Raw genomic sequence first — 20,048 nt, 5'->3', positions numbered from 1 at the left:
TTACAGAAACATTAGTAATGCAGCAAACTGACCTAGAGCAGTGATGGCAGTGATTTTGGCCATCTAAAAATTCCAGGTTGAGATTCTTGCCTCCTGGGCTGCTGAAGATGGGACATCTAATGGAGGGGCACATATTTTAAAACCAGTGGGGGATGGCTGTGCCATTGCAAAGCAATACATGGAGGGATAATGGCATAAGTCACAGAGCAGAGTTGTAATTGTATTTTCCAAGTCAATCATTAATGGGCTCCATTAATGCTTACCTGGAGGATATTGAGAAATCTAGTAACGTGTGAAAAGCTCTGTTCAGCAATGGCATTTTCAGAAAATCCTCTGATTCTCTCCAGGCCTACACCAGATCAGCACAGAACACCAGATTTGGATAGCTTGCCTTCAAAAGAATTCTTTACACCCAAACTCTTAATGTCATTCTTTGGGAGTGTTTTAGCACAGTGTGGACTGTTTAATTAGACATTAATTGTAATCATTTGAATTATTACACTTCTATTTATAGTTTTGACTTTCTGCCTGAACTTTCACGTTTGTTTTTTCTGGTATCACATCTTGAAATGTAACAGAAAAGCCGAAACATTCTGATCAGCAAGAGGAGAATCCTAAATCTGAGATCTCACATGCCTCCCTCTGCTTCATCTTAAACTCCTCACATCTTCCGATTTGTTGCTTTCTCCACACCACCCCACTTGGTGTGTAAATTACACCTGCTTCCAAGGTTGTGTATCCATTAATATCACCCTTGAATCTGACCATGTGCCTGCTTTGGCACTTCAGACATATCATGTTAAAGATTTCTCAGTAATGATCCCTAGTTATAATGAAAGGATTACAGAACATGTGATAAAATCCCATGGATGGATTAACTATTTACTGTATCAGTATGGTAGAACAGGAGCAGTATGTAAATACCAAGTGTGTGAACTGTGCCAGTGTAGTGCATTTATTTTAGTTTCTTAAAGCTGGTGGTGGGAAGATGCCTTCTATTTTGAAAGCCTATTTGACCTCCAGTTACAACACTGATGGTTTACTTGAAACCAAACTTGAACAAAATGATTTGTTCTATCGTGTTAAGAAACCAGACATTTGATCTCCAGGCCGACACCAGCAGAGAACTTGAGGAGCAATTCCTACACTGGGTTTTCAGGCACCCCTACAAACCCCTAATGTAGGCACAGTTTATACGAAGTGTAGCGTAAGTGCTTGGATACTACAATGATGAGCATGTTATAAGAACCTATATAGAACAGAATACCCTGCTGCACTGGAGTGGATTGTGTCTTCTGCAGGGGCTTGCACTCATGCAACTACAAAGGTGGTTGTTCTGATGTAGGCAATGTCTTCAGCTGAATTCCCACCAGGCTTCCAAATAAGCACGGAAAAAGAGATGGTGGCCTGTTGTACTCCTTCTGAACAATAGGAGAAGCTGAAGTAATTGAGAAAACAGGGAGGAAAAAACGTTGACTGCTTTCTCAAACTGCAAACTTCTTTTGTTTTTAAATCGTGCAATTTCAGATGAAGATGACATTAGTGGTGATCTGGAGTGCTATTGAAATCTCTTTTGCTTCACTGATTGCAGAGATAATCAAGTCCCAGTATGAAAATAGCTCTTCTTTTGAAGCTTGTTCTTTGATTATTAGAAGCTTTAAAGTGTCATGAAATTTGCAAATGTGGGATTGTGACATACTTCCAACGATAATTCCAAAGCAGAAAGTCCAGATTTACATGGTTTGATTATAATTATAAAACTTCTTCCCTGACATCTTTCAGGCACAAAATGGTATTCAATGAGATTTAAAGGCCTGATTTTTCATAGTTGCTGCAGCTCCCGTTGACTTCAACGGGAATTGTGGGTCTTTAGCATCCCTGAAAATGTGGCCCTTGGAGAATTTTCATTCCCATCCCCTCGCCCATAAGTGTTGGATTTTTGTGAGCAGGTACATAGGAAAGACATATGATGTGCTGTTGTAAGTGGCTATAGGGCTCTTAAATTTCATAATCCTCTCACCACAAGATGTCAGTGTAGATTTATTTTATCAGTTGTAAGATAGGTGTATTGTTCCCCCTACAGTTTAAAACAAAAACTATTAGAGAGAAACAATAGGTTTGATTTGTGTTCTGGGATTTATTTCCTGTGGAGAAGTGGCATATCAAGAAAAGGAATAATGGAAGAGATTTGAAATCACGCACTAAAATGTGAGCAGTATCCTTTTTGTAACTGGTGGCACATTTTAACACACGAGACAAATGCATCTCATACAATTCAATTAACGCTGAAATTGGGGATGAATTTATCCCCATCTTCTCTGAAACAAAATGTTAAAATATTGCACTCGAAAGAGCTAAAAAACTGAACAAAACCAAGCAGTCTGATAGGATATCCCACTATAGTAGCTTTATCCATCGTAGAGATGTGTCAAAAATATTTTACTTGCAAGATCTTAGTACAGGTCTTGGCACTAATTCAGACTTCCTGGGTCTCCTTGAGCAAATCCCTTAATCCCTGTGGCAGGGTGATAATTTACTGGCATGGCGCCTCTTGCTGGTCGTCCTGGGAATTAACTCTTCAAGCTCGGAGTACCCTCTGCAGGCTCGTGTCTCACCTGCCGCTGGCCCCCGTGTCTCTCCCGGACCCTGGTGCCCTTTCTCTCAGGGTTCTGCCCTCTGCAGTACCCCCGCAGTCTCTAGGTCTCCCCACGCAGGGGAGCACCCAACCCTCTATCGTCCCCTTGCCTCAGTAGCTACTGCCAGTCATTATATAGCCCCCGCTCCCTGGACCAGATTGCGGTCTATAAACCACTCATCATCGGCAAGCGGGGGTTGGACCAGCTGCCTCTACCTATATCTGGGCTGCCCTTCTGCAGCCCTGGTACTCTTTTGTGGGCCCTTAACTATGCCTGGGGCTGTGCTAGGCCGGAGTGCCCCAGCTCTCTCTGCTCATTCCCAGCACTGCTCCACCCTAGATACCCTTCTCAGCTTCCCAGGCAGTCAGGTCCTTCTCTCTCAATGAACTTAGTGTCTTTGGCTTCTGGCCCACTGCCCTCTTATAAGAGCCAGCTGGGCCCTGATTAAGCTGGCCACAGCTGTGGCTGCTTTCCCCATCAGCCTACCTTTTCCCAGCAGCGGCGCTCTCCAGGACTGCTTTAACGCTTCAGAGCTGGAGTGTGGTGACCACCCCACTACAATCCCTTTGAGGCACAATTCCCCATCTGTGGAACAGGGATGATGAGCCTTCCTTTTTCCCACCCTGGCTCTGTCTTCTCGATTGAGATTGTAGGTCCTGCCCAGAAGAATGTATCTGTTCCCATATGTCTGCACACTACCTAGAACAGAAGCTCCCGTCTTGTATTGTGCTAGTGCCTAGAGACCTCAACCACATCATGGGATTTTTGTTCATCTTTTCACAGCTTGGCAGTCTGGAACTCTAGGAACAAGCTGGAATGACGGTCAAGATTTTGGGAATTTCCATTCTGCCAAATAAAAGTGGGGGAATAAAGGAAGAAAAATAAACTGATCAGGTGTTTCCCCATTATTTGATTCAGATCCATGCGAGCAAAAGGCAAAGCTCCCATACCCATCAGGACCACAGAAGGTCTTTTAGTTGGAACGTTGGAAATTTACATTGATAACTCATTTATGATACAGTAGAATTATCAATAACTTTACAGTGTGGATGCAGAGCTACTGTCAGATTATTCTGCAGTAGAATGGGTGTTCAGGGAAAAAACAAAACAAAAGCTAAACACCTATGCTGACATCTCAGTTCCCTCCTATGGTTTGAGCTTCCTCCTCCAAATCAGGGGCCCCCTTCCTGTGGATCTTGCAGATTGCTGCCTGAGTTAGGGTTTGCAAGACTGATGCCTGGGTATGTACAGCTGTTATTAAAATCTACAATCTTATCATTTAAAGACATTGGATCTCATCTTCTCATAGGGTACAGCTGCTTTGCATTGTGCTGGTAGAGTAATTTGGCCTTACAGCAGGTCTAGGGAAAATCATCCAGTGCAAGGGTAATTCTTAAAATTGTAGAGCCAGCCTAGGGACTCTTAGACCATTCTCCTTCCCTGTTACTAGCATAGCAACAGGAAAACAAAAAATGGCTGGAGGAAATGAGGCCTGTTCTGATCAGCCCTTTGCCATGCAGAACACTATGGGCATCCATTTCCTGTGACTTTTGACTCAGGAAGTCAGGCCTGTAGAGAGCAGGAGCAGGAGAGTGCAAAGAGGAACTTTGTACTGATTTGTGCTCTTTGCATTGTGGCTGTAGCCAAGCCTTTGGCCCAGTAAGTTTCCCTAGCAATAGAAATCCCTCACCTCATCTCCAACTCTGGGCCATGCTGTCTCCAGTCACTGGCTGGAGTGGGATGGAAGATGCAAGAATCCTACCTCTTTCCTTGCACCCCACTAAATGGGCAGGGAAGAGGCAAGTTCACGCATCACTGCCCACTGGTGGTGGGAACACATGCTATATCCTCTGTGATGGAGTAAGCATACTTCCCCCTGCATGCACGGGAGCTCTGGCAGGCTTGTTGAGGCACAATTGCCTTTTAGATCTATCTCTGCAGAGGAAGGGCTGCATCTGAACAGTGCAATCTAGCTACGTGTTGTAGGGTAGAGGCAAAATAGTTCTCTACCCTTCCAGCATTTCATACCCCCCTATTTTACGGCCATATTTGAAAAAAAGTACATGTACTTTCCCACCCCCTTTTCTTCTCCTGTTTCCCCAGCACCTGCCATGCTGAGCTGAGATGTCAACCACAGATCTGAGCGCCTTACAGTGTGTGGGTGGACTGAGATGTTCAGTGCTGCAGTCCGTAACTGACCTTGGTGTTCGAAAGCAGTGAGAACGAGAGCAGAAGAAAGATGATTCATTTAATGTAGTTAACATTCTAGGCCAGTGTGTCACAAGAAGGGGGATGGGAGGAAATCATTTTTTTTTTTTTGTAGGTAGTATCAGATACAGTGGTGTGTTAGACAGGGGGAGAAGAGAGATTAATGTTCTTATACATTTCCTACTCCACCACTGCTCTTGCACTTTAGGACAGTCATCATAAAAAGATGCCCCATTTTCCTTGACAGTTCCAAAGTGGATAATTCCATTCTGCTTATTTACATTCTCCTTGTAGTTTCCTAACCTTCTCCACCTCCCAACCCCTTTAAAAAAAAACAAAAAAAAAACCCTACAGGTTACTTTGTAAGAGAGGGAACCTCTTACGGGGACTATATCTCCTGTCAATCCTCCTTATATCAGTTTATTCTGTGGGCAACCAAGAAGAGCTCTCTGGGGCAAGTGCTTGGCAGACCACAGCTTGAAATACTAGGAGATGGTATTCTTTGCTTCTTGCTGAAACTCATGCAGTATTGCTTTGCATTGTTACACAGCTGTCTTGTTCCACCCCACTGGTAGTTGTGCTTCATCAGCATCATTATTATTATTTTGCAAAGAGACTTTATGCAAAGGGCCAAATTCTGCTTTTGGATCTATGTGCTTGTCTCTCAGTACAACATTTGGGATCCCGTGGGCAGAGGGACATCCTGTATGGGCACTTGACTGTAAAACATTATTATGTTAATGCTTTCTTTTAGCCACTGAGTAAATAGGGTTTGGGGTGTTTTCTTGTAAAAACAAGAAAACAATCCTATGTTTTTAAGGGCTAGATTGCAATGCTCACCACCTAAGGAATATGTTTGGTTACTCACCGAAGTCAATGGGATGATGCGTGTAACTGCTCACCATCAGCTGTTAAAGTGGCTATTTCCTTATTAGCTTCCAAGTAGGAAGATGAACATTTTAAGCATTTATTAAGAATGAAAAGAGGTATTGCCCTATCTAGAGAGTGTAAGATATTTTATTAGACGATACCACACTGTTAAATGGTATCGTGAGCTTAAAAAAAAGGGGGGAGGGAATGCTTTGGGATAGTCATATGACCTAGAGACCTAAATCTGGCATTGCTAAATCAGACTGGCAATGATGTGGATCAGTAAGTATCCAGACCGTGATTGTGGCACTATCTGCTCCTACTGGTGTCAACTAGTTTAGAACTTCCTGTTGCTCCAGAAGCAGAAAATGCTGCCAGACCCATGAATGGGTTGTTTGGATTAAGCAGCACAGGGACTCCAGTTTAATCAGTTCTTCTGTCATTACAGTACACATGATATACTAACCAAATAGTTTTAGGAGATAAAAGAATGATCAACAAAATTCAAAACAAACTAATTGCATGTCTTTTGCTGGTTGATGGAATATTGGAGATGTGAGTTCTATGGTATGATGCAATTGGGCCTTCCTGAAGCCAATAAAAATTGTTAACTTTACCAGGATGTAGCAGAGATGAGAAGGGTTTCCTGCAGCTCCATAAAAGGCAGTGATCCTACACAAGTTTAATTTTATACTTCCATGTCTTCCAGCTCTGAAAACCTGCCCTGCTTTTTAATAAGCAATTCAGTGGGTGTTTAAAAGCAATTCCCATATATGTTATACTTCGAGGGTTACACTGGGAGACCCTTTGGTGACTTGTCCCTACTTAGGAGAAACCTTGCCTGAGTCTTGTGTGTACTGAGATTTTTAGGGCCATATCTTTTTAGATGTAAAAGAGAAGCAATCAAAATGCTTTCACCCACCCACCACCCTTTTTTTTTTCTTTCAAAAGAGATCCATGCCAAAACCACTCTCTTGGTTTCCTGGGGTCTCTGATGTGTGTGGCCTGTGCATCTTGGACCTCGTACTGCAAACTCTCACTCAGATGAGTGATCCTGCTGAAAGACTTATGTTCTTCTGCATTACTGAAATTAGTGGGACCTTCCATTGATGTCAGTTAGCCCAGGATGAAATCCCATTTTGAGTAAGGCCTAATCAGATGTAAAGGATTGCAGGATTGGGCTTTTAGGTTGTAACAATTCTTTTTGCAGGGGACCGTGCCTTCTTTCATGTCTTGTACAACGTGAAGCTCGTCTTTGGCAATAAAAAAAAGCAAAATACTAATAATGGCATCTTTTAAGGAGCTCATCCCCATAGTATCTGCTTTGGCCTGCTTGTCTATGACAATGTGCAACTGTAGATCTGACAAGAAAATATGTTGAAGAGGGAAATACTGGTTTCCAAACTGCAACTAGTTTTCTCTGCAATTATAATATGCAGGTTCAGTTTCAGCATAACTGTCAGTTGAGCCAGTTTTTCTGCAGTGTGACTGATAATAGCACTTATTAAAACTGAAGCTCAGATATCTAGATTAACATTTTGGCAGCATGAAATTAGAAGTTCTAAGGTTTTGGGCATTTTTAAGTACGTGCCTAGACTGATTTTTTCATTTCCTACACAAAAGATTAAAGGTAAGAAGGCAGGAGGGAAACCACAAACGAAATCTTCAGGACAAACGAAATTCAAATGCCAAAACCAATGAGTTTAGCTTTGCTGCAAAAGCAAATGCATTTATCTGTAGCATAGATTCTGTAGGATTGACAGAAGCAAAAACTTTTGTCTGTTAAATGAACAGAGAAGTAGTTCAAGACAAATTTGAATTCCTTGCTAGACTTCAAAATATTTTCCAGCAGGATGACTAGCTAGTGCTGTGTTGTAGTGAGCAGACCTTTCCCTGCTGGAATGGCATGTTTACATTTGGCACAGAGGAGCAAATGAAATGGGGTTTGATGGGTGAAGCTTAGCCCACAGTTAACAGTAGCCTGCATCATTAAACCACACACACACATATTGACACACATACAATTTTGGCTCGGCTGGCAGCTTTACAGAAAGAAGCCCATGAATGACTGAGCACTAAGTCTCAGTTACCCGCCTGTTCCCCAGGGGCTGATCACTTCAGGTCAGGCATGCAATTTGCTTTTGGAATGTCGTAGGGAAGCTTGCCTTGAGCTTTTCTGTCCTGCTTCCCAGCACTGTGAATAAACAGAGAGCTTCAGTCCGCCTCCACTGTTACATCAGTCTCCTCTAGCTGCTGCGGCTTCTAAACGCCTGACCCTGAATTTTAACAAATAAAGATTTTTTTTCAAGTTTAAATTAGACCGTAACATTATTCTGGGGTTTAAAATGTGCTCATTCTCATGTCTCAATTAGTTTATGTTGGTGGCAATTCATTTTCTCCTTCCCCTTCCCCCGAATATGTCCCCAGAACAGATATGTTTATTCAATTATTCAGTTCAAATGGAGTGGGCACAGAGCTCTGACCTGCATTACCACCACTGCTTTGGTATTTTAAAATAATTTGATTACGGAAAAAAACACCAAACATTCTTTCAGCAATCTGTGGGCCTTCTCCTGCTCCCATTGAAGTTAATTATAGAAGTCCCGCCACTTTAATAGGAGCAGAATTGGGCCCTATTTGAATCTGGTGTTCTCCATTCCAGTTCTCCTTGCAGTTTTTCTCTTTATTAAGTGTATTTGTTCCTACTCTTCAGTCCTCCTCTGAGAGTCACACCCCAGTGTGACATCCCAATTGGTTGCTGTGGAAATGATTAGATGACAGAGATTTATGACACCTAGTGAGGAATAAACACCAGAAGCAGATTAACTCTAAAGAAACAAAAGTTTAGTGTTCATGCAAATAAAAATAGGAATGAAAATAAATTATATCAACCGAGAGCTGCCCGTTTAGAAACAATTCTGTGTTTTCCATGACATAGCTGCAAAACCAGCTTTTGTGATCCACAAAACCCAGGAAGCATATGGAAGTGATTACGTGACAAGCCCAAATGTACCATAGGACTTTGAAATCTGCTTCTCAATGAGGCCCTGATTCAACAAGGCACATAAGTATGTGCCTAATTTGAAGCAGGTAAGTAGTTAAGGGGGTTATTCTTGGGTTTACTTAGGTACATACTTAGGTATCTGGCTGAATCGGGTTTGAGAGCCTTGACACCCAGCTCACTGTGCCTCATGTTAGGTGCAGTTGGCAGAGCTAGCAGAGTGAAGACCAGTGTTGTCCAACTCTGGGAAAATAGTGAGACCTCTTAACCAAGCCTTCTCTACCCTGAGAGAAAGGGGAAGGGAAAATCTACTACTCTCCTTTTCCAGCCTTGGTGGAAAAAACCACAATTTACTTTCCACTTTTTCACAACCAAAATCAGAAGAGCAAAGAGGATGTGGGGAGAGAAGAAAGGAGAAGTTGAGGAGATGGGGTCCCCATGAATAATTATGTTGGGGTCTACTGAAACCATAAAAACAGCCCAGGCATGGTACTCGTGTTTGTAAGTAAGGATGGTATTTACTTGGTTATACTGTAAATATACTGGGCTAAACTGAATTAAATGGGTTTACCCAGCTGCAACTGAGAGAAATGTGGCCCATTGGCTGTTATAAAAGGACATTGTCAAATGTGATTTATATTATTATTATTACTTCCATTGTTCCTGATAAAGCCATATTCAATACACCAGCCTCACTCATGACCAGGCAAAGCTCCCAGTGAGTAAAGAAGGCTAAATCCATCTTGGAAAATGGAGGGGTTTTTTTCTTGCCAGTTTTGGCTTCTCCATTTAGCAAACGTTGCTATTCCCTTCCAACCCTGTTTTGAGTGGAGCCAACGGCAGCCATATTGGCTTCCACTTCATTACAAACACCAGAGGATGGGGGAGGGGTTAATGTATGCCAAATAGAGAATGTCAAAACTACCCCCCCAAATCTGTGTCAATTCCAGCTATGATGCCAGCGGTCAGATCTTGGAACAGTGAATATTAGCTAGCTATCTGATGGAAACCACACCAGCAAGGGAAATTCACACATTGATTATTCATGGCTATTTATTTTTAGTGGCAAGTGTCTTCTGGGGGAAAAAAAGTCTCTTCTACCCAGAGCTGGTGTCAGATTCGGGGACACATGGGTAATGGAGAGGAATACTTCCAGTTGAAGGTCTAAAACTAATAATACATCATGACACATGGGTCATATTTACTGAGTTGTACAAAAAAGGAGAATATACTGACAAGAGAACCAACCGTAAACTGATGAATTTGACTGACCTGGGATGTGAGTGGAACAAAGAACTAGGTTGTTGAATTTGACTGGTCTGCATTAGTTTCATGTGCATGTATCCATTCTACAGTTACAATCTCTAACATAGAATCTTTGGGGTGAGGAAGGGGGACTTTAGGATATCTGTCAGAGAAGCACTGCCGTGGGAAAGTGACATTCCTTCTGGGCAGTGGCTAATTGGCTCCAGCACTGTCATGTTAATTCCAGATGTGCTGGCAGCAACACTTTCAGGAATGACACTAAATAAGAGGGCAATAGCCATTAGTGCAAGGTACTTTGGGTACGCAAGGTACCTGGCCTCTCTAGGGGGCTCTGATAAGGTTGCCAATTTTGGCTGGACATATTCCTGGAGGTTTCTTTGCATGTCATAATCTTTAATTAAAGATTAATCTTTAATTCCTGGAGACCCCAGGCTAATCGTGGAGGATTGGCAACCGTAGGCTCTGAATACTGAAAAGTATGGAGCTCACTGCTTGGAACTGAACCTTTCTGCTTTGTCTCAGATGTTAGCATTACATTTGACAACATGTTCCAATGTTCCAAAACTACATTCACTGCAGGTAGCAAATAGCTTGTGAGGTTGTGGCCTATATTTTTTGATGTATGTAACCTGCACCCACGTGGTGTCATGCTCTGTCCCTCTCTAGTGGGGGCTGGAGCACCTAGAGAGGCTGATGAGCTTTTGACAGCCTCAGCTAAGAGAGAGGGATCTTTTGGCTCAGGCAGGAGAGGCTCATAGACTCAAAAATTTCAGCTTCAGTAGCTGCTGCTGACAACTGACCCAGGTGCAAGGAGTTATGCTTATAAATAACTGAGCATGATAAACACAGACATGATGTGAACATCCCTACCTGCTCTTTGGGATCCTCTATGTTCCTCACAGAAACCTGATAGAACTCACATCCCCCTGCTTTAATCACTGCTACCCCTGAGACTAGAGTCTTCTAGATGATGAAGATTAGAATGGACTCCTTTCAAAGCCAATCAGTGCTGCTCCCTAATTGCTGGTGGGGAGGGGAGCAATGCATAACACAAGGCATACCTACCTTCTCTCTCAGTTATCAGTGCAGAGCACTACCAATAGGCTACTGGGATGGCCACACTGATCACATCTCTATTAATTGCATTTAATTCTATTAACTGCATGCTTTCCAAGGAATCACTAACTGGTAATGCTCTTTCATTTACCACTTAGCATCAGTCTGTGTCTGCAGTGAGAGAAAGGTATGATCTACAGATGTGAGCATGAGTGGGAGCCAGAAACTCCTTACTTCTAATGTTGACTCCTTCCATGGCTTTGGGAAGCTGCCTCAACTTCCCCACCTGTTAAAATGGGGATAAGAATGTTGACTTCTACCTCACAGGTGTAATGTGAGGATTACTCAGACAGGCCTTGGAAGATGAAAAGCGTTATGTAGGTGCTAGGTACAAACTCCCACTTCTGCTTTGTCAGACATGCATCACGTGATTCATGACGGTCTGCTCATGATGAGGCTCTGGTTGGCTCATGACAGTTTTGTACATTCAGATAGCGCTAGGGTTGTTGGGTGTCCAGTTTTCGACTGAAACACCTGGTCGAAAAGGGACCCTGGCAGCTCTGATCAGCATAGCTGATTGGGCCATTAAAAGGCCAGTTGGCGTGGGGTGGGCAGGCTCCCTACCTGGCTCCACATGGCTCCCCAGAAGTGACGACATGTCCCTTGGCTCCTAGGTAGAGGAAAGGCCATGGGGGCTCCATGCGCTGCCCCCACCCTGCCCTGAGCGATAACTCTGCAGCTGCCATTAGCCAGGAACTGTGACCAATGGGAGCTGCAGGGGAAACGCCTGCAGGGGGAGGCAGTATACAGAGCTGCCTGGCCGTGCCTCCACCTAGCTGCTGAGGGATATGTTGCCACTTCCGGGGAGCCTTCTGAGGTTAGCGCTGCCTGGAGCCTGCACCCTGAAACTCCTCCTATGTCCCAAACCCCTGCCCCAGCTCCAAGCCCCCCCCCATCCAAACTCCCTCCCAGACCCTGCACCCCGAACCCACTCCTGTGCCTCAACCCCTTGCCTCAAGCCCCCTCTTGCACCCAAATGCCTTCCCAGAGCCTGCACCCTGAACCCCCTCCTGCACCCAACCCCCTGCCCCAGTTCGGAACCCCTTCCTGCATTCTGAACCCCTTGGCTCCAGCCTGGAGCCCCCTCATACACCCCAAACCCCTCATTCCCAGAGCCCACATCCCAGCTGAAGCCCTCAGTCCCCCTGCACCCCAACTCCCTGCCATAGCCTGGATCCTCCTGCACCCTGAACCCATTTCTGGCCCCATCCGAGCCTGTATTGCCTCCCACACCCCAACCTTCTGCCTCAGCATGGAGCCCCCTCCCACACTTGGAACCCCTCAGCCTCACCCCTGAGCCCCCTCCTGCACCTGAAATGCCTCATCCACCCCAGAGACTGCACCCCCAGCTGATGCCCTCACCCCCTCCTTCCCAGCCCCAGCCTGGTGAAAATGAGTGAGTGAGTGAGGGTGGGGGAGAGTGAGCAACAGAGGGAGGGAGGATGGAGTGAACAGGGACAGAGCAATTTGTGCAATTAGAGAGTTGGCAACCCTAGGTAGTGCCTTTGCATTAGCTTCTACAATGATATACTAAGTTATGAAAAAACAAATTCCTGACTGTATTGCATTGTTTCTTACAGTGCAGAATCATAGGCTATCAGGGTTGGAGGGGACCTCAGGAGGTCATCTAGTCTAACCCCCTGCTCAAAGCAGGACCAATCTCTAACTAAATCCCCAAATTTTCCCCTCAAGAATTGGTCTCACAACCCTGCATTTAGCAGGCCAGTGCTCAAACCACTGAGCTATCATTCCCCTGCAACAGACAAACATGAATGAAGAGCAAGTGCCCAGATATGGAGGTAAAGTCACTATAATTGTGCATGTGTGCACTGGCTGATATAGCAATGGGAAGATCTGGCTTTGCAAAAACCAGAATAGTGGTTGGGGTTATGCTTCACTGACAATGTAGGGCCTGAGTATCTCCTTCCTTACACCAGTTTTACACTGGTGTAATGCCTTTAATTTGTTGGAGTTATTTCTGGTGTACCCTGGGGCAACTGCAGGCAGAATCAAACTTACAGGGTAGGCCTATATACAAAAAATAAATTCACACGATGGTTTTCCTCTGGACTTTTTTATTTCCAGATCCACCAAAAGTAAGACCAAATGGGTATATGTGCACTTCCCCTCACACCTTGCATTTCTCTCTAATTCACATTTTGAAGAGAGACGGCCTGATTTGCTGTTGTCCTGCACCTTGGTAGTGATTTACACAGGAATCATGTGGGTAAAATGCTAGCTTTCTGTTTTTGTAGCATTTGATATCCATTCTGCACTGGGGATAATGGTTACACAAGTTGTGGGTGCAACAAAAAACCTAGCACACTAAGTGTTAACATGCTTCTCACTTTGATACTCATAATTAGGCAGTATAGAGCAGTGACTAATTTAAATTGTTTCTGTGGCTCTCCTTAGAGAGGCTTTGTAGCATTGTGACTAGACTTATTGCTTATTTTAATTTGGCTGTGGAAAGCCATGGCTCCCCTTTGTGGCATTTGACAGAATTCTTCAACCCCACAAATGCGGACATGATTTTACTACGAACAAATCAAGAATAACAAATCGAGGGATAACCGCTGATATCTGATACTTCAGGTGACACATATGAATTGCCTGGTTAGAGCAAACCGAAATCTATGTGAAGAGACCTGAATCCTTTTTAACTGTGAAACTGAATTGTACATGTAAAATAAAATGGCATGGCCTCTGCTTTTAACAGGAATAGAAATAAAGAAATGAATCCAGACTCTCTAGGAGAAATTCTGCTCTGTGTTATGGCAGTGGAGTAACTCCACTGATGAAGGCAAGAGTAACTGAGTTCTGAATTTACTAAAATTGTTCTGTAAAAGATAGGAAAATAAAAGGCGCTCTCACTCTTTTTTCTAGGTATTAATTTACCTCAATTAGGCTATCAGGATGGTATTATCTAATACAAATTGCATACAAATTTAGGATAGAGTTAACTAAACTTAATTTGTACATAACTATGTACACTAATTGTTAAAAGTATCTTACAGTTTACTAGATAACATTTTTATCTGTTAACTTCCAAGCTGCTAGTACTAACACCAGCTACTCATGAAATGAGTCAGCTAACTTTCCATTTAACCGTTTGTTTCTGCTCCCTAAAGGTGTTATGAAAGTTATGTGATGACAAGCTGATTGAGGTTTATTCTTTTAAAGCTTGTGTAGCAATTTTATTGTTGCAGTAGGTGCTTAAAAATGGGTCAGAGTTATTCAGCAATTGGGTTAAATAATACACAATGGTTACCACTCAAATTTGATGACCTGTTTAAAAAAATTGACTTGATTTAAAAAAAATGCTAGAAAAATTATCTTTACAATATTTTGAAGCAGGCAGATTTTGCTTTTTGTTTAATTTGATGTTTAAAAAATCTCATTGATACCAAAATTATCCAGAAACAGTCAAGGCAGATGTATATTTAAGCTAAGACAGACTATGAGAAAATATAGTATATTTTTAATTCTAATCAAAACAAATCTGAATCATTAAAGGGCTGATATCATTCCCTAAAGCAATTGCATTAAAAGGCTGTTACAATTCTCATTTCTGTTCCACCAAAAAAGTAGAAATTTGGAGCTGTGAACCAAGTACAGATTTCTTCTCTCATGTCAGCACAACGGGTTTCTGCTCTGATAGTTAGCTCTCACTTCCTGGGTGAAACTGCCATAGATGTCAATGGGACTTTCACCTACGAAGAGAGAACACAATAGCAATAGACTTAAAAACTACTCTGTAGATCCCATGGCACTTTTCAAAAGAGAATGTTAACCCTAGTGACTGGGTCAAATTCCAACTCAGAAAAAACTACATCCTGGTTCCCCAACTTACCTCTTACATTTTCAAATGTATGTGGTATTCTTCTTTACTTCCTGTACCTAACCGTTGGGTAATATTATTGCTATGCACTGTTGAACAGTTACTGCATTTCATACACTATCCCCTCCCCACACCCTGTGAGGTATGAAAAAGAAATATAAATTATAAAATGTATATAATCATCTCTTCGTACCACACAAGGATGGTTATGCTTTGGTGTTTACAATGTGTTTGTAGATCATTGGATGAAAAATGCTGTTAAAGCGGAAAGCATTAAGCATTTTTATTTTTTCTAGTGCACTGTGATTTAATTATTCCTCTATCTGTAGTTTTGCATCAGATTCTTTATTTGTAAATATAAAACAAAGCCATTAATTGTGTCATTATCAGAGGCCGTTTTGGCTAGAATGTTGGGACCTTTGCTTCACTGGTAAGTAAGGAACCAGAAACAAAATGAAACTTTCCGGGGAAGCATAATAACTACTGAAGGTTACTCCAGAACAGATAATTTATTAATCTGCTCAGGTGTGTTAGAGAGGCTGTCACAGCTGATGGGAAGACTATAAATCTGAGCCATCCTAGGGCTGGCTACTCCACTGAACGATAGGGAACTGCATCTAGTTACACCAGCTGTGCTTTTGGCCCATGAAATAGATACTGCGTGTATTGTATCAGTTGAAGCATATTGCTTTATTGTTACACACCTGAGCCATAGCTCTTTAAAGATGATGAAAAGATTCCCATCAACTTTAGTGGACTTTGGATCAGGTCCCAAGATCTCTTTCTATGAATTAGACCCAGACTGCATGATATTTTCTAATATTTTTCTTTTTGTTGTAAATGGCTTCTTTCAGGGCTGCTCATCTTAAATCTTTAATCCACAGTGTAATTAGGTTTACCACCACTGGGATCCTTCATTTGTCACCAGCATCATCATCAGATATACAAAGTTCTTATAGGCTATATGCTACATTGTCCTCTCTCTCAGAGAAATCAGTAGGACGATGGGGACAGTGGCCAGGAAACACTGTGAAATTAAACTGATGCAGTTTCAGGGCAATTATCTCCTGAGGTGGGAAGAGTCTTGGGTATTGGGGATTTGAGAAGAAAGGAAATACAGGATGAGTCATTTGTGTAGCTTTGCTGGCTCCACCCACCCTCCTTAGCATGGCTGCTCCTTCAAAAGCACTGCAATTAGCTGGGTCTCCTTTGCAGCAGCTCAACTCAAAGCAGCATCAACTCCCACATAGAAATTCATGGAGCCAGTAGAAGACAATACTGGCAACAGTAGGTCGTCCACTGCCCTACCCAACCTTGCCCTGACTCCAGAATCCTCCAGTACACTGCCTCCACATTCAGAGGTGGATTAAGATTTACTGGAGCTCTGGACACACAGACCATTTGGGCCCTGCACACCCTGGGTGCCCAGGGGTGCCAGAACTGAGAAGACCAGGTCCGCCCACTTTTTAACATGGGCATAATAGCCTCAGTCAGGCACAGAGCGGCAGCAGCATGGGTGTAGTTTTTTTGGGGGGGCATTACCCCCCCAAACTGCAAGCCTCGGGCCAGAGGCGACAGGAGGAGCGTTGCCGCATGTGGTTGCTGCCTTGGGCACCAAGCCCAGGTGCCAGCGGTGGGAGCCTGTCCCTGGGAGCAGGGGCAGCCTGGCAGTGGGAACTGGGCTCAGGCACAGAGCGAGCCCAGGTGGAGTGTGGCGGCAGCTGAGGCCCAGCCAGTAGCAGTTGGAGCTGCACTAGAGGAGCCCTCCCTGCCCGGCTCCTCACTGCCTGTGACCTTCCCAGGGCTCCCTGCCACCTCCCAGGCCAGCGCAGGGCCATCTCTCCCTGCAAAGCATGTCTGCAGGTCCTGGGAAGGGGGCATGAGGTCAGACCAGAGCTCCTGCCCCTGGGTCCCACTGGCAGCAGCGTGCCCCGGGGGGTGGAGACATGGCCGGGGGCTGCTCTCAGGCTCCATGACCCCCACCTAGGGCAGGTGGAGGGTCTAGGGCTCCCCACAGCGGCCCGAGCTCCCTAGGTGGCTCTTACCATGGCCCGGCTCTGGCTTCTGTCCTGGCCAGGGTGTGGGGCTCTAGGGGAAGAGGTGGGGCCACAGTTCCAATGCTGTTGGCCCCTCCACTTCTACCCAGGTTCTGGCGCTCCTGTGGGGGAGGTCCAAATTGGCTAGGGCCCTTGGGCATGGGCCCCATGGGCACATACGTTAATCTGCCACTGTCCACATTGCTCCAGCATAGGAGTTTTCCCAAGGTCCATAAGCAGTGGGTGTGAGTGGCCAGCTGGCTAGGGGGCAAAGAGGTGCAAGTGGTGGGTGGGGGGCCTCAGGGAGAAGGCCGAATGTGTGGGGGATGGAGCATGGGTGGGGATTTGGGGGGAGGAGGCTGAGTGGGGGCGGGCCTCGGGGTGGGGCTGCACTCCGGGAGTGCACAGCTTCCCCAAATGGAGGATTCACGTGCCGCCCATGCCAAGGTCCCAGGTAAGGTGGAAAAGCTGCCATGGGTCTGGAATGTGGATGGGTTGACAAATGGGCACTCCTCAGATTCCGGCATAGTTGCAGCCATCTTTTTTCCATCCATTTTCTCTCTCACTTTTCTGTCTGCTCTTTTTTCCCTCCTTTTTGGCATCTTTTCCTTTCTGTGAATTCTTTTAATCCTTTGCCACCTCTTTATCTTTTTGCTCACTTTTCCCCTTCCTACCCCTTCTCCTGTTTCCCCTTCTCTGCTAGTTCTGATCCTTCCCATTCTGCCACTCTGCGGAAAGCTACAAATGAAGGGAATCCATTAGTGCAACCCAGAGCTGAACTGAGGGCCCTTGGAGAACAGAAGAGAAACTTGAGTAGGCTGGCTGCTGCCTGAGCCTTCAGTCTGAATACGTGCACTGCTTTCGCAGACAGCTCCATTAGTGGCCACCATGGGGACAGAGAGGGAAGGTGGGTAGTTTTTCAAGGAGCGACCAGCTGCATTATCTCAGATCCAGCAGCACTTTTGCACTGTGTGTGGTTGAATGGATCTGCAACTTTCTCCATCAATACTGATCCCTTCCTTTGCCCCAGGTCTCCCCAAGCCAGTTTGGTGATTCCCACCTCCCTCCTCCAGGCTGGGAAACACCACCACACTTTTGCTTTTACTTCATCCCACGAGAGACCCAAAACCTTATGTCAATGTATTCTTTATAGGGCTGCTGTTAATTTTCCTTTAATATAATTTTAAAAGATAAATTCCAGTCATAATCTCCTGATAAACATAAAACATTTACTCTTTTTTTCACAGACTTAGGGCTTGTCTACATGGAGATTTAGTGCATGGCAAGCTGGGATATAAATCTACAGCACACTAGCTTGCCATGCACTAACTGGCTATGTGGACACTGCTACTATGCACGAAATGTTTTGTAGCACGCTCTGATGTACTGCTGCTGGAAATTTTAGTGCACAATAGCAGGGTCCAAACAGCCAGCTAGTGTGCTATAATTTACCCCACAGCTTGCCACGCACTAAATTTCCATGTAGACAGGCCTTTAAAAGCGATGTGTTCCTAATGCAAGTTAGTGGAAAACCTTGATGCAGGCCTAATGTCAGGACACTACTGCCAGGTAAGTCAGCGGAGAGGCACTCAGGGCCACATTCACAAGTGAAACGTAGGTGCCTAACTACCTTTAGGCACCTAAGGCCAACATTTAGGTGCCACTGGCATTCACAAAACCACTGCTCAGCTGCTAGGATGACCAGACATCCCGATTTTATCAGGACTGTCCCGATATTTGGTTGTTTGTCCCGCGTCCTGACCAATGTTCGGTCGGGACATTGGACAAACAAATAATTTTGCCCTCCGCTCCAGCTCACAGGCGGAGCACGGAAGGACTCTCGCCCCCTCCGCCCCGACTCCATCCCCTCCTTCCCCCATTGGATCCCTCCCAAATCCCCGCCCCCTCACTGCCCCATTGGACCCCAAGCCGGGCCTGGGGAGGAGACGCCCCCGTGCAGCAGCCTGGACACACGGGCCATGACTAGCTGGGGCCGGGAGTGCTGCTGTGCAGCGCAGATGCTGTTTCAGCCCTACAGCCCACAGGGCAGCACAGTGGGTCCAGGGGCAGCACGGAATGGGCAGGGCCCGGGTGGGCAGCTGGCGGGCAGGGGGTGAGGAGCCAGTTGGGGGGCAGGAGGCTCCGCGGGGAGGGCAGCGTGATCCCGTGGCGCGGCCCCTGTGAAACTGTTTTTTTTTTCCTCCGCTGCCGTTTTTTTTTTTCTCCACCCCCCGCGTCCCGATATTTCATCCCTGTGATCTGGTCACCCTACCTGATACTGATCCTGCAGCTGCCTAAGATTTTACTGATAAAGTTCTCTAAATATCTGCTGCTGAGCATGCATGCATCTGCCTACATCCTGACAGCACTGAATAGTTTGGTGCCTAACTCATGCCTAAGCCCCGGCAGAATGCACAAACTAGGTGTCTTCTTGCCTATCCCACCTGCAGGCTGCCTATGAGCCTGCCTACCAGTTCAGGCCTCACATAGAACACAGCCGAGGAAGGGAGTAGTCGTATGCTCCCTTTATGCCCAATAGCTCAGTGATAAGAGCACTCACCCAGGATGTGGGAGACCTGATGTCAAATCCTCATTCTTCCTGATGTGGAGCAAGGATTTAAACCTAGGTCTCCTCCCTCACACTGGGCTATAGGCTATTCTGGGACATTCTCTCAAGCTCTCCTGTTGAAGCTGGCCCATGCCTCCTCTTTGGTTTTTCTTAAGAAAGGGCTGAACTGTTTTAGGTGCCTAACTTCAGGATAGGATCCATGGCTATAAATTCCAAGTGGCGGTAGGGTGACCAGGTGTCCCAATTTTATAGGGACACTCCTGATTTTTAGGTCTTTTTCTTATATAGGCTTCTATTACCCCTCCACCCCCTGTCCCGAGTTTTACACTTGCTGTCTGGTCACCCTAAGTGGAGGGAGGCACCTCCTTCTAGTCCAGAGTTAGGTGCTTAATTCTCTTTGAAGGACAAGGCTTAGGCCACAACTATCTCCTCAGCATTTGCTACTGGCTCGCTTAGGCAGCTCAGCATGATGCTTTCTGTGAATCCCATTCTTAAGTGCCTAACT

This window comes from Gopherus evgoodei, chromosome 1, assembly GCF_007399415.2.
Source record: "Gopherus evgoodei ecotype Sinaloan lineage chromosome 1, rGopEvg1_v1.p, whole genome shotgun sequence".
In the NCBI taxonomy this organism is placed as follows: domain Eukaryota; kingdom Metazoa; phylum Chordata; order Testudines; family Testudinidae; genus Gopherus; species Gopherus evgoodei.
The sequence above is the reverse complement of the archived record's forward strand: the minus strand, read 5'-3'. Positions refer to the sequence as shown.